Here is a 15,882-nt window from a genome sequence, read left to right as displayed (position 1 = left end):
TGGTACACATATTAGTAGACTGAAAGAACAGATTTATAGAGCTTCTAATTTTAATAACCTCTAGTGTATGTTAGCTTTCTAAATCTTAGTTTCTTGTTTAAAATGAATGTGATGAGGGACACTTGGGTTGGCTCAGTTGGGCATCTGACTTTGGCTCAGGTCATGATCTCACAGCTTGTGAGCTCAAAGCCTGCACTGGGCTCTGTGCTGATAGCTCAGAGCTTGGAACCTGCTTCGAATTCTGTGTCTCCCTCTCTCTCTGCCCCTCACCACTCGTGCTCTGTTTCTCTCTCTCTCTCTCTCAAAAATAAATAAACATTAAAAAGCATTTTAAAAATAAATGTGATGAGCCAGAACTCTATAAATCATTTCAAGTCCTACTGTTCTGTGTTTCTGTGTGATTGCTAAATAAACAGCTCAATCTGCTATTTTCCTGGACTGTATATTTTTGCTACATTGCTTACATTTCTTACAGTTTTTTTTTTCTTATCGGGGTATAATGGACAGAAAAATTGCATACATTTGAAGTGTACAATGTAATGATTCGATACGTATATACTTTGTGAAATAATTGCCACAACCAGGTTAATTAACATACACATCACCTCACATAGTTATCTATTTTGTGTGTGTGCGGTGAGAATGCTTAAGGTCAACTTTTTTAGCAAATTTCAAGTATACAATTCAGTGTTATTAACTACAGTCATCATGCTGTTCATCAGATCCCCAGAACTTATTCATCTTATAACCGAAAGCTTGCACCATTTGAAGAGAGTCTTCTACTTAGTCTACCCACCAGCTCCTGGCGATCACCATTCTACTGTGAACCACAATGAGATATTGTCTCAACCTGTTAGGATGGCACTTACCAAAAACAGAAGTAACAAGTGTTGGTGGTGATGTGGAGAAAAGGGACCCCTTGTGTACTGTTGGTGGAAATGTAATTTGGTGCAACCGCTATGGGAAACAGTATGGAGGCTCCTCAAAAAAATAAAAATAGAACTACCATATGATTCTGCATTCCCACTTTGGGGTATATATCTGTAGGACACAAAATCAGTATCGTAAAAAGATATCGACACCTGTAGGTTCATTGCAGCTTTCTTTACAAATAGCCAAGATACAGATGAAATATAAATGTCTGTCAATGGGTGAATAGAACAAGAATATGGGATGGTATTCCACCATGAGAAAGAAAGAAATCCTGCCGTTTGTGGCAACATGGATGAAACACAGGACATTATGTTAAGTGAAGTAAGCCAAAGAGAGAAAGACAAATACTACATGATATAACTCACAAGTGGAATATTTTAAAAAATTATATTTATAAGTACTTTGGAGAATGACAAATAACACAGGACGCTGGGCTTATTTGCATACTTGGGCGGAGATCCTTGGGATTCTACAAAGCCTTCGTAATTAAAAAAAAGGAATCTTTTTCTCTTATTTTTCCAGGACTTTCACAACTGGATCTTCCAACTTTCACATCAGACAAGCCAGTCAAACACCAGACCATGAATAATTTCTTTATGATTTTTGTAAGTTTTGCTTCATCATACCCCTTATCCTGGCTGATCTGCAATCAGTACATTTTCCCTTTATATAATTTGTTGCTACACTGGTTGGAGTGATGTATTAGTATTACTATTACATTTTTTAATTTTGAAAAATTTACGAGAAACATGGAAAATTACAAATGCTAAAATGGTATTATTGACTTTCTAGAAATAGTCATTGTGAACATTATGTCATAGTTGTCTCATCTTCCTCCTTCCTATTTTTTCAAGGAAATACACATGAGGTCTTTCATATTTCTTATGTGAATGTTATTCTTACTTTCACTTTCTAGCAGTAACCACTCTAATATATTTACACATGGAGAAACTATACGTTTAAATGTAATCGCACAAGCCACTCAGGTAATGATGAGTGACAATGCGAGTTTCAAGGCACAGGTCTCTAGATTCTTGATATACTGTTCCATCTACAAGACCAGTGATCTAATTATTGGCTGAATTAAAATCATTCATATTTTGAGTCATGAATTCATATCGTTGAAATCATGTCAATGGAGATCACAATTATATGATTTTAAAATTAAAACCTTATGGCAATTTTGGTTTTAGTTCAGCTTTAGAAAGTGGCAAGGGACTTATCTTAACAACCAAAACAATCCAGATAACTTACAGAATCTAGTTTTATAAACCCTCAGAGATGTGAGTACACACAGAAACACATAAAGAGCTAAACTCCAAAAATATACTTAATGGGAGAAAATTACACAATTACTTTTACCTCTGGTAGAATGGCAAGAGGAAGAGGCATCTGCTGTAGGAAAAAAAATGGAAATATTAGAGTGAAGGCATTATCAGAAATGAAAAATTCACTAAAGAGTCTTAGCAGGAGCATGGAAATAGCAGAAAAGGAGAAGTGAACTTAAAGACAAGTTGATAGACTACATCCACACGAAAACAAAAAGAAAAATATTTGAAACAAAAGATATTTGAACAATTCCCAATTTGTTTATAAATGGAATATCTGAAAAGGGGCAGAGGGAGAATGGGGTAGAAAGAATATTTAAAGAGATAAAGGCCAAGAATTTTCCAAAATTGATGAATTGTATCAACTTATACTACCAGAAATCTTAGTCATCTCTGAACAGGATAATCGGATTTTAGAAAAGACATGAGAATCACGGTTCCTTTTCTAATCTCTGCAATCATAATGGACTAAATTAGAAAAAACACAGTAGCCCAAAGTGAATTGGCTAAAAAGAAAATTGAAGTGATATCTTTGAATAAAGACAGCAGAAATTTCAAAGGCATCTAGCAATGAATGTTTTGCCTGAAGTGATAAACTATTATCTAAAGAGAAAGGAAAATAAATACTGTTAAAATTTGTAGTATTTTCAGTGAACTAGTAGCATTCCAATATGAGTGAAAATGGAGCTCACCGACAAATTTTGAATAAAGACAGAAGCTACCTCAGGAGGTATGAGTTTCCTGTCAGTGGAAGTGATACAGGGTTGACTAATGACCAACTGGAACGGAACTCAAGCTTCAGATGTATTGTTCAATTAAAGGATCATTGTCATCCTATTCTCATCTTAGCATTCTTTGATTACAGAAAAAGAAGACAAAGAACTTAATTAGGCAAGTATGTGACTTAACAAACAGCATCCTTTGCTTTCAACCTTTTAAACAAATTAATGGAAAATTATTTTCTCTTTAATTGTTTACCAAATAATTTAAGATAATGTAACTAAACTGTAAAAATCATGAGGCACAATACTTCTAGCTACAGAAATATTTGTTAGACTTAAGATATCAGAAGAGATGCAGTTATGACCGTTTCACTTGTTATGTAAAATCTATTTTGAAATGATTTAAATTATAAAGGGATTTATTCAGATCACTTCAAATTTTCAGAGAAATAACATACCTAGATACGATTTATCAAGTCTTTGGCCTAAATGTGTTTTATCTGTATCTTTAAATTGGCGTCCTTCAGGGTGGCAGACTGATGGCACATTGATAAAACACATCATTAGGAGAAGATGGGCATCCGGCTCCAGAATTTAATTTATTATTACCAACTTTCGTGATGATTGGGCTAATCTTCAACTAATTTCAGTGGCCAAGAAAATGCTATACATTAAGTGAATCTGTCTTAAATTGCCAGACATTTGCTGTGTGAGTTGCTGTGACAATGGTTATAGTAAGGAATGTGGGATTAACCCAAAGGATGTGGACCTCTCAGGGTCCACCCAATCCCATACAACCCACACAGTTGCTTCACGATGAAGAATGTTTAGAGATTGCTGGGGGAGGTTATCACAATGACCATTACTGAAGAAGTACTCCAAAAAGTTTGAAATAAAGAGAAAAAAAAAACCATGACTTCGTGGCCTCAACTTCAGAGGTTTTAAAAGATACTACGGGATCAGAAATTGAAATTGCCAGTTTTACAAATGGAGTTGCCAGCCACCTTATAATTACTACCTTCACAAAACTTTTATTTTCAATGATAGAGGCAACTAGCAGATTTATTGAGTGTTGAAGAACAGAGATTACAAAGTCCATTGTGCCTTCAAAATGAATTGTAAAGTCACCAAAGACTCAATCCAACATTCACATACCTCGGAAAAAATAGATTCAAATATCTACTGCTGTCTATGGCCACAATGGCTGTCAAATGAGCTACCAAAGAAAAAGGAAAAACAACAACAACAACAACAACACAACTTGTAGCCATGTTTTTTGACCAAGAATAATCCTAGGATAAAACTCTATTAATCCTTAAAGATAGATATCTTCTTTGGGATTTCTGTCACTGCAGACTGTGAGTTTAGTCTAAAATGAATGATTTTAACTGACACATGCTTTCAGTACCATTGGCTTTTTCTACCTATCTTGAAGAAATAACTACCATCAGTTTTCACTCTATCTTCTTGAGTCTCACACAGATTGCTGCCAAATGACAAAAGAGAAATACAGGAACTCAATCATCTCTGTATTGAATATGTTTTCTGTATAAATTGGTTTTGGAGAATGAGTTATTGTACCCAATTCCAGTAATAGCATGGAAAACTTAACTTTCATTATCAAATGGCAGAAAGCCATAAATTGTGTCCTGTGATGAAAAAGTTATTAGAGGAGATTTCAATCTTTCTTTTCAATATAAATCTGTGTTAGTCTAATGGTTTGAAATCTAGAAACGTGCAATTGTTTCATTTCAGAGTATTGTTTGCTCTTTTCCCAATATTTTGAAAGTTACTTAAATGATTATACATATATATTTCAGGTATTATATGAAAAAAGATATGGTATAGGAAAGGCAAGGAAGCTCTAGGCTAGATTTTAGCCCTATCAGTTAGTGTCAGATAAAACTGAATCATCACTTAAATTATGTGTAAAATGTGGCACCTTAGCGTTCTCGTGTATAAAAGGGGGCAATTCCGTGTTATTCAACATGTTAATTCTACTCAATATAACTTACAGCGTTATTATAAGAACATAAGACAGAAAGTATATAAATGAGAGGATTATGAAGATAATTATGTTATTAATAGTCTTACCTTACCATTATTCTATAAATTGGTGGTATTCACTACAGTGGAGAGTATCTGTCTTTAAACTGCAATTACATGAATTCTATATGGCTTTTGATTTAACTAGCCTGCACCTGGGGGCAACAAAGTTTCCATATTGAGTTTTCGAACTTAAAAATTTTTTCAAGTTGGTTTTAAGTATCAAAAGCAAAATTTGGAAGCCTCAGATCCCCTATTTATAGCATAAACAAAAGAATGAAGAGTATTGAATGAAGAATGTAGGCACCATACACATCATATACTTACTTCCACATTAAAAAAAAAGGCAAGAATGATTTCTAGGCTCAGGGGAGAGGTTTAGGGAAGATTGAGAAAGGGAAACAAAATTTAACCACTACTGTGGTGTTCTCTTCCTTGTCAATCCCTATTTCAGCTACCCTCCCAGTGGGGAGGATAGACACTTCTAGATGTGAGAATCTGTGGATAGATGTGATATTTGTGTTTGGGACTATGAGAAGTTTTTATCATTGTGGAATTCCTGTGCTAACATGGAATCGTTGCAATAGAAAAAAAAAATGTTGGCAGTGAGTGTCTACCTAGAAAATGTTCAGAGAGATATCCCCTGTCTCCATTCACCATTTAAATTTTAAATATGGAAAAAATCTGGAAATATATTCATGGTAAAGCCAAATAAGTGATGGAAAAAAAAAGACCTGAAGATGGTTCACTTGTCAAAGAATTGTCACTGTAAGGGATGAAGGACTTCCTAGCAGAGTCAATGGGACAAAGGCCTAGCTGGCTTCTGAAGGGACAATGTGGGAGCTGAGGAGAGAGATGAAACAATCAGTAAGACTGCTAAGTATTCTCCACCTGTTATTTTGCCTTTCCCCAGCTGGGAAAAGAATGGAGGAATTACTCACTAATGGATACCTGAAGATAATGATGGGATTCAGGACACTACCCAAGACCATGGCTTGGCTTATTAAATATCGTTAGAGGAATTTTAAAAACCGGTAGAAGCAGGCCACTCTGACCTTTCACCCCCTCACCCTTCTGATCTGAAACAAATTCTAAAAATTCCATGTGAAAGGTACTCTCTCTGAATAAGAAGGAGCAAAGATTCTTATCACAAGAGCCTTTGAGGAATTTGGTGTCAACAAATAAACCTTGTCAAACTAACCCTTCTCTTCCTAGTTATTTCTTCACCATTTACTACCGCTTGCCCAAACCCGTTTGTTTATTCAAATTTATTGTTTCTTTGTCTCAGAGGTATAAAAACTGCCTGCAGTAGCCAATTCTTTGGGTCTTCATTCTCTTGCAAAGGCTCTTGTGTCCATGTAAAAATGCAATGAAAGTTGTGCACTTTTCTCCTGTTAGTTTAATTTTCAGACCCAGCCAGGGACTCTAAGAGGATCGGGGGAAACTTTTATGTCCCCTATAATAAGAATCTCCAAAGTGAACTCTCCTTCCTCAAAGTCATGCTAATAGGACCCTGAAACTTAGATTACTCCCCAGAAAAGGAGAACAGAGAGGGAGAGAACTCTGGATTTGGTTGGCTATCAAAAAAGAGACTTTTATATGAACAGGAAGTGAACATGTTTATTATCTAGAGTGTTTCCTCCTGTTGAAAGAAATAAGCATTTGATAGCCAAATTATGGAAAGAGCCTAAATGTCCATCAACTGATGAATGATTAAATAAATTGTGGTTTATATACACAATGGAATACTATGTGGCAATGGGAAAGAATGAAATATGGCCTTTTGTAGCAACGTGGATGGAACTGGAGAGTGTTATGCTAAGTGAAATAAGTCATACAGAGAAAAACAGATACCATATGTTTTCACTCCTATGTGGATCCTGAGAAACTTGACAGAAGACCATGGGGGAGGGGAGGGGGAAAAAAAAAGGGTTAGAGAGGGAGGGAGCCAAAGCATAAGAGACTGTTAAAAACTGAGAACAAACTGAGGGTTGATGGGGGGTGGGAGGGTTGATGGGAGGTGGGTGAGGGGTATCCCTGCTGGGATGAGCACTGGGTGTTGTATGGAAACTAATATGATGATAAATTTCACATTAAAAATAAAAAAAAAAGAAATAAGCATTTGAGAATTATGATGAATTTAGTAAGAGGAAAATAAAGTTCTATTTTTGAATGTCAGAGTTGTTTCAACTAGCATTACAGCAAATTTTAGAACTGTTATGTAAAGTTTTTATATTTATCAAACTGTATTTATTAAATAATTATTTTTCAGTTTTATTAAGTAGAAGTGTATTTAGTTAAAACTTATAGATTCTGGTCACCCTGAAATAACCAGAATTTTTGTCAGCTTGTAATGTGCTAATCTTTAAAATTCAAAAATAGTAAAAATAACTTTGTTTTATTGCATTTATTAACCACTCTCACTTACTCTGGGTTGAATGATATGAAATTGCTGATGTTTGGCCATTTTTGTAGTTCAAAAATGGCCAGTTGATGTGGTGGACCTTCAGGTGGTTCATGTGGTAGATCTAGATATTCCAGAATATCTAGACCTTTGGGCACTCTAGTTTCAAATCATCTAGAATAGATGATAAACAATGGTTGATAAGATTTACAGAAAGATGTATTTAGCAAGAAACTTGTTTATGGTGAACATAAAATGGAACATAATTTTTGAAAATTATTAAATATGCCGAACATTTATTCATGTTTCCCAAAATTTAATCCAATTTTCCAGTGTGGTCTGCTCAACAAACAACAAACACAAAAAGAATTTTTCCTGGTATTGATACTTTGATTAAAGCAGACTATTAAGTTATTTTGAAAAGTCTTACTTTTGTAATACTTTTGATTGATTAAACCATTCTGGTTGTTTTCTGCTAATTCTTATCTATATACATGTTGAAAGCAATGTTCAAGTAAGCCTTAAACTGAGGTTTTATAATAGTTTTTAATAGTTACTAAGTAGTAACTATTAAATACTCATCGAGTGGAGATAAGTGTTCCTTATGCAAATATGGTGGAATTTTAGGAAGCACCCTAATGAAAGTGGCAATTCAGATAAAAGGAGGGTGTTTGGGGCAGGGGGCACAGCCTTGTGTTCTCATACCATACTGTGCAGTTCTGCTTTTTTGTGTTTAATTCCAGATTCAAATGATTACATTTTATATAGAAAAAAAAAGTTGCTTTTCTGAAATGTATAGGAAAGTAAATTGTTGGGATCATTCATTTCTTATCCTGTGTTCACTCACAAAACTTCAGTAGAGCCAACGGTAAGAAAGGTTATCATCACAAATATAAACCTGCACTTATGGACAGCAGTTTGGAAAAACATTTTCTTTAATGGGGATTTTTGAAGTGTATGGGAATGTAGCAGCTGAAAAAATTTGTTTTCTTTCTCTTTTTCTTGAGCACACTCTGTAAAGGGCTCTCTTACCTCCATGGAGGTCCAGGCCAAAACCCCTTTTGGAGCAGTCACAGCATTGAGCTGTACAGTGATTCTCTGTGTGAGGAAGCTTCAGAAACCCTAAGGACCAGTTGCCTCTGAAATCTGGAAAAGGGAATTGCATTCCATATATTCTTTCCATCTGTGATGTGCTAAGGACAGAAATGCATACGATCAATCTTGAAAACATTCCAGGAAAGTCATTGGTGATGTGGTGTTCATGATCTGTTGACATCTAAGATGAATTCGAGATGCCACAGTGATTCTCAATGCCAAATGTATTAATACTGATAATTTAATATTTAAATTATATCATTCTCATCTGTTTCTATACAAGAAACCTTTCATTTCTCTTGCTTGCAAAACATTCCCAAATACAGCATCATGATCCTGTTAACAATCCAAAGAAACCACTGTTTCATGTTCACTCAAAGCCACGATACCTCAGCATTTAATTATTTAGAAATAATAAACAATGGCATCAATGTTTTTCTTTAATCTACAGGTGCATGTTGGTGAGATTTGAAAGTCTGGTTCATTTGACTCGTGACAAAAAAAAATCCAGTTGTTTAGAACATTGTATTAGTTTAGCCTTGCTGTGAGTTTTTATGGGAACTATGTTTGCCATGGGAAACAAAAGTATTGAAGTATTCTCAGAGCAAAACATCTTCCTTAAATTATTGTGGATTCTATTTACTATGGTTTTTTTTCACAGAGAAGATTGTCACATGTAAAAAAAAAAAGGAATGTTTTAAATGCTAATGTCAGAAGTAGTGAACTGGAGAGAAACAAAACAAGCCAAAGTAATTTCCTTCCAACGCATGATAAAGGCCAGAATCTAAGAAGAACCTAAGGAAAATAATGTCCAACATTTTTTTAGACTCTTTTCCCTATTTTGAGTATACAGAGCTCTCTCACATTTAATCTCTTTCAAAATGTTTATTTATTTATTTTGAGAGAGAGAGAGAGAGAGAGAATGGATGCATGAATGGGGGAGGGGCAGACAGAGAGGGAGAGAGAGAGAATCCCAAGCAGGCTCTGCACCGTCAGCACAGAGCCTGATATGGGGCTCCATCTCAGGAACAATGAGATCATGACCTGACCTGAAACGCTTAACCGACTGAGCCACTCAGGCGCCCCTCTCCCATTTAACTATACGTGTACATGCAATGGCCTTGTATTATTGCTTCCTTTGAGAATGAAGGAGAGAGCCTTGTGTGGGTTATAGTGACCAAAAACAGGACAGCACCTGTGAGCTGTTGTAATTCATAGTAAGAGGTGATGGAGACAAGGGCTGCAATTCCCCAGGGGAATCGTGAAAAATTATGAAATGTCTTGGAATTCTGAAATGTCCCTTAGCATGTGGGACACGGACTTGAATTACTCAATATAGATATTTATGAAAACGAACCCAGAAGAACAGGGGATTTTTAGGGAGAAACAAATTAAATGTATTTCTCCCTCATAATTCTACTTCAAACTGGTTTTCTTCCTTTTGGAAGATTAGAAAGAGAGGTTTATAAATAGTGTTACTGGGAGGGTAAAATTGTATATTTATGAGCGGTCTCGAAACTAGTTAGCTATTTTTCTGTCATGTATAATTAAAGTAATAATTAGAGTAGATCGTCTCTGTTTGCTAGAAAAGTTCAGCTAACATGTGTACATAGTTTACGATAACGGTGAACAGCTTTGCCCTCTGAAACAGTATCCCACAGGCTAGATATAAACTGTAAACATATTACATTTGCTCTGTACACTTAAAATGTTAACTTCCAATATTTAAAAACTGGGAGATTTCACAAATCTGAAATTTTGGCCTTTTCCTGAAAAATGGTAAACACCTGCAAAGGGGGTTCAAATTCCGAGGGCAGCAAGTAGCTGGGCTGATGATCCAGACCACTGACTCCTCGAGGTGGGGTGTATAAGCTCCAGTTCTCTGTGGGCCACTCATCTGTGCCCTTGTTTGCCTCCTGTTCGGCCCCTGTAGACATTTGAATTACTTAGAAGAGACTTCCCTGTGTTTAGCTGAACATCCGGAAACAGACTATTTTGATTAGGGAAGTATTGTTTTCTCTCCCCCCATTTCTCTAGCCTGTTAGGCTCCAGAAAATGGCTGGGTAGCCAAGAATGACATACAGAGACAGCAAAAAGCTGCCTTCTATAAGAAATCAGGAGAAATTTTCAAGTTGGAGGAGCACATGAGGAGCAGGGGAAAGGAAAATGAAATTCTAGAAATCAAGTAGAAGCAGTGAGTATATAAACACACTCTTTAGAGGTGAGAACAGTTGGGAATTTAAATAAAGGATGTCTAATATTAAATTTTAAGGTAGTTCCTGTCCTTCACCAGGGACATAACTCTATTTTGTCCCAAACCTTGTATAAGATCCCTATTCACCTGGCCTTAGGTTGATGGACTTTGGAAAACAAAGGGACTGTGATGAATCCCATTGGTAGGCAAAGAACTATGCACCCAGGAGGGCAAATGGAGAATTCAGCAGAGGAAGAACTGAAAAAGATGAGAAACTGCTCTCACCGCACCCATCCTGTGTAGTGGGAGAGAAACTGGGATCCCTGCATCTCCTGAAACAGAGAATCTGGCTGATTTTCCTTTAAATATGATGTGATTCCTGAAAACCACAGGGAATGCTGATATCCAAGAAACTGACAAAGGAGTTATAACCATTAAAACATTCTGTTACAACCCAAAACACGGGCTTCTTTAACTTAAAACTTTTGTTTAAAGACTCGTTGTTTTCCAAATCTTAACGTTAAGCAATTGGTCAGAAATAATTTCTGTCGGTAGGATAGTCAATGTAAGCCACAAAAATTTTTATCAGAATCCTTTAAGATACATGCAGAATAGTGTGGACTCGCATCTAATGAGAAAGTGAGATTCTAAAGTAAGGACATAAGACAAACACCACACACATTTAAAATTATCCTTGAAAAATTGCTTCACTGCCATTAAATCACCAGGGTGGGATTCTTTGCATCAAAATCTGTGGCCTCATAACCCGGGGAAATGGGTAACAAGATAAATCAAAGTGTATTTTCCCACACCCTCCATCCACAGCTGGATGTGCAGACACACAGGATGAAAAGTGCAGACACACAGGATGAAAAACTGAACGTGTATAAATGCCACCCCACTATGGACCAAGTGGATTTTGAGAATTCTATGATGGGGTGGTTTTTGGTACTCTTTGTAAAGTGTTCTCAAGTTTTGATTTGTTTTTCATGATACTGTTTCTAAAATTTAAATGAAACAACAATTACATGAGGCAATTAATAAATATGGTTTATTTTACAGTCTCATTGCTTTGGGTAGCCGTGAACTTATTTGAAAGGAAAGCAAATGTTGTGTTTCCTAACATGATGGTCATTCTTTGTACATGGATGGGTTAATGTGTATATAACAGCCTGATGAAACATACTATTTGCCTCAAGTTTCTTCTCCAGCTTGCTTTTAAAGGGGACTAAATCCACCTAAGAGAGAATTAATCAACCCAAATGCTGACTACACATTACTACATGTCTCTTCAGAGTTTGTGAGATACCAGTAATTCTCTCGCCTTTAAAACCACACAGGGCAGCTGTTTTCCCACACTTTTTAACACTGTTGAGCAAAAGATGGGGGAAAAGCATGTAGCTGGAAAAGTTTTATGACTTGAAAAAAATTAAGAGTGACCTGATTTTAAGACTTGTAACTTCCTTTTACATTCTATTCTCATATATACTCACATTTCTCTTCTTATAATTCATATGTACTTCCTATCTATAGCCTTGTTAACATTAGGTAAATAATAAAAATATCTAGGATTTAACTAAAACATTACTGTTTTCATTAGGATCCTGAAACAAAACTTTATAAAGAATTTATAAATGTTTTGAATAGAGCTAAAATCAACACATCTGTTTTTTGTTTAGTGACAACTTTTAAGGTGTGGTTGGGGACAGGATTCATCCATCTTTGAGTTCACTCAACTTTGCCAAACTGGAGCTTACATACCAGTGTGTCTGTGTTTCTATAAAACTGATGGAATGTCAGCATGATTCTGGGAAAAAGTTGTGTTTTTTTTTCCTTCTTCCCAGATTGTATTTTACTACTGCCGATCCAACAAACATCAAGCAAAATTGTAAAGTATATGTCTGGAGTGCATTTCTGTTGTAAGGAACGACTGGGATGGAATTAACCCAAAATAAACTTAATTTGTTAAAATATTTTTTCTCAGGGGTACAATCAATCCAAATTTAGAGAAGGCTTATATTGTAGCCGAATACTGTACAGAAACGTAACCTGAATAAAGAGATGGTTTGGATTTATCAAACTAATATTTGCCAATATATTTTTTATAACCTCTGAAATCTGCACTGTTTTTCTTTTAATTTACTTATTTGAACTCAAGTAAGTTAACATAGTGTAGTATGGGTTTCAGGAGTAGAATGCAGGGATTCATCACTTACACGTAACACTCGGTGCTCATCCCAACAAGTGCCCTCTTTATACCTACCACCCATTTAGCCCATCCCCCCAACCAACTCCCTTCCAGCAACCCACAGTTTGTTCACTGTATTTAAGAGTCTCTTATGGGTCTCTCTATTTTTATCTTATTTTTCCTTCTTTTCCCCTATGTTTATCTGTTTGGTTTCTTAAATTCCACATATGAGTGAAATCATATGATGTTTGTCTTTCTCTGACTGCTTATTTCACTTAGCATAAGTGCTAGTTCAATCCACATTGTTACAAATGGCAAGATTTCCTTCTTTTTGATCACCAAGTAATATTCCATTGCATCCATTTACCCCTTCTTCTTTGTCCATTTGTTAGTCTATGGACATTTGGGATCTTTCCATAATTTGGCTGTTGTTGATAGCACTGCTATAAACATTGGGGTGCATGCACCCCCTTTGAATCAGCATTTTTGTATCCTTTGGACAAATACTTAGTAGTGCAATTGCTAGGTCATAGGGTAGCTCTATTTTAAATTTTTTGAGGAACCTCCATACCGTTTCCAGAGCGGCTGCAACAGTTTGCATTCCCACCAGCACTGCAATGGGTTCCTCTTTCTCTATATCCTTGACAACATTTGTTGTTTCCTGCATTGTTGATTTTAACCATTCTGACAGGTGTGAGCTGATATCTCATTGTGGTTTTGATTTGTATTTCTCTGATGATGAGTCATGTTGAGCATCTTTTCATATGTCTGTCAGCTATCTGGATATCTTCCTTAGAAAAGTGTCTGTACATGTCTTCTGCCCATTTCTTCACTGGATTATTTGTTTTTTGGGTGTTGAGTTTGAAAAGTTCTTTATAGATTTTGGATACTAATGCTGTATATGATATGTCGTTTGCAAATATCTTCTTCCATTCCACTGGTTGCCTTTTGGTTTTGTTGATTGTTTCCTTTGCCGTGCAGAAGCTTTATATCTTGATGAGGTCTCAATGGTTCATTTTTGCTTTTGTTTCCCTTGCTCCCAGAGACATGTCTACTAAGAAGTTGTTGCAGCTGAGGTCAAAGATGTTGTTGCCTATTTTCTCCCTAGGATTTTGTTGGTTTCCTGTTTTACGTTTAGGTCTTTCATCCATTTTGAGTTTATTTTTGTGTATGGAGTAAGAAAGTGGTCCAGGTTCATTCCTCTGCAGGTCACTGTCCAGTTCTCTCAGCACCATTTTCTGAAGGGACTGTCTTTTCCATTGGATATTATTTCCTGTTTTGTTGAAGATTAGTTGGCCATATCTTTGTGGGTCCATTTCTGGGTTCTCTTTTCTTTTCCAGTGACCTATAGGTCTGTTTTTGTGCCAGTACCATACTGTCTTGATGGTTACTTTGTAATGCAGCTTGACATCTGGAATTGTGACGCCTCCAGCTTTGGTTTTCTTTTTCAACATTACAGTGGGTATTTGGGGGCTTTCCCAGTTCCATACAAATTTTAAGATTGTTTGTTCTAGTTCTGTGAAGAATGCTGGTGTTATTTCGACAGGGATTGCATTGAATGTGTAGATTGCTTTGGGTAGTATAGGCATTTTAACAATATTTGTTCTTCTGATCCATAAGCATGGAATGTTTTTCCATTTCTTTGGGTCTTCTTCATTTTCTTTAATAAGCTTTCTATAGTTTTCAGCATACAGACCTTTTACCTCTGTAAAAGTTAGATTTATTCCCAGGTATCTTATGGTTTTTGGTGCAATTGTAAATGGGATTGATGCCTTCCTTGATTTCTCTTTCTGCTGCTTCATTATTGGTTTATAGAGATTCAACTGATTTCTGTGCATTGATTTTATATCCTGTGTCTTTGCTGAATTTATATGTTGGGTCTAACAGTTTTTTGGTGGAGACTGTCAGGTGTTTCATGTAGAGTATCATGTCATCTGCGAAGAATGAAAGTTTCACTTATTCTTTGCTAATTTGGATAACTTTCCTTTCTTTTTGTTCCTGATTGCTGAGGATTTCAAGTACTATGTTGAACAACAGTGGTGAGAGTGGACATCCTTGTCGTGTTTCTGACCCTAGGGGGAAAGGTCTCAGTTTTTCCCCATTGAGGATGATGTTAGTTGTAGGCCTTTCATATATGGCTTTTATGATGCTGAGGTTTATTCCTTCTATCCCTTCTTTCTTGAGGGTTTTTTTTTTATCAAGAAAGGATGCTGTATTTTGCCAAATCTTTTTTCTGCATTTATTGAAAGGATTATATGGTTCTTATCTTTTCTTTTTTTTATTTTTATTTTTTTAATTTTTTTTCCCACGTTTTTATTTATTTTTGGGACAGAGAGAGACAGAGCATGAACGGGGGAGGGGCAGAGAGAGAGGGAGACACAGAATCGGAAACAGGCTCCAGGCTCCGAGCCATCACCCCAGAGCCTGACGCGGGGCTCGAACTCATGGACCGCGAGATCGTGACCTGGCTGAAGTCGGATGCTTAACCGACTGCGCCACCCAGGCTCCCCTCTCTTCGTTTTTTAATATGGTGTATCACATTGATTGATTTGTGAATATTGAACCAGCCCTGCAGCCCAAGAATAAATGCCACTTGATCATGGTGAATAATTCTTTTAATGTATTGCTGAATTAGATTTACTAGTATCTGGTTGCGAATTTTTACCTCCAGTTTCATCAGTGATATTGGTCTGTAATTCTTCTTTTTACTGGGGTCTTTGTCTGGTTTTGGAATCAAAATAATGCTAGCTTCATAGAATGAGTTTGGAAGATTTCCTTCCATTTCTATTTTCTGGAACTGTTTGAGAAGACTAGGTATTAACTCTTCTTTAAATGTCTGGTAGAATTCCCCTGGGAAACCATCTGGCCCAGGACTCATTTCTTGGGGAGATTTTTGATAACTGATTCAATGCATTTGCTGGTTATGGGTCTATTCAAAATTTCTATTTCTTCCTGTTTGAGTTTTTGTAGTG

General features: G+C 36.1%; 1 long non-coding RNA gene across 1 annotated transcript in view; it reads left to right on the top strand.

Annotated features, from left to right (window-relative positions):
• LOC113604796 (uncharacterized) overlaps nt 1-15,882 on the top strand; it is a 128,807-nt gene that overhangs the window by 100,006 nt on the left and 12,919 nt on the right. Inside the window, exon 2 of the long non-coding RNA XR_003426814.2 lies at nt 1,456-1,538. This is a non-coding gene — a long non-coding RNA (uncharacterized LOC113604796). The remainder of the gene's footprint in view (nt 1-1,455; nt 1,539-15,882) is intronic.

The sequence above is a fragment of the Acinonyx jubatus genome, chromosome C2 (genome assembly GCF_027475565.1).
Source record: "Acinonyx jubatus isolate Ajub_Pintada_27869175 chromosome C2, VMU_Ajub_asm_v1.0, whole genome shotgun sequence".
Lineage (NCBI taxonomy): Eukaryota > Metazoa > Chordata > Mammalia > Carnivora > Felidae > Acinonyx > Acinonyx jubatus.
This window is presented reverse-complemented; position numbering and strand designations above follow the sequence as displayed.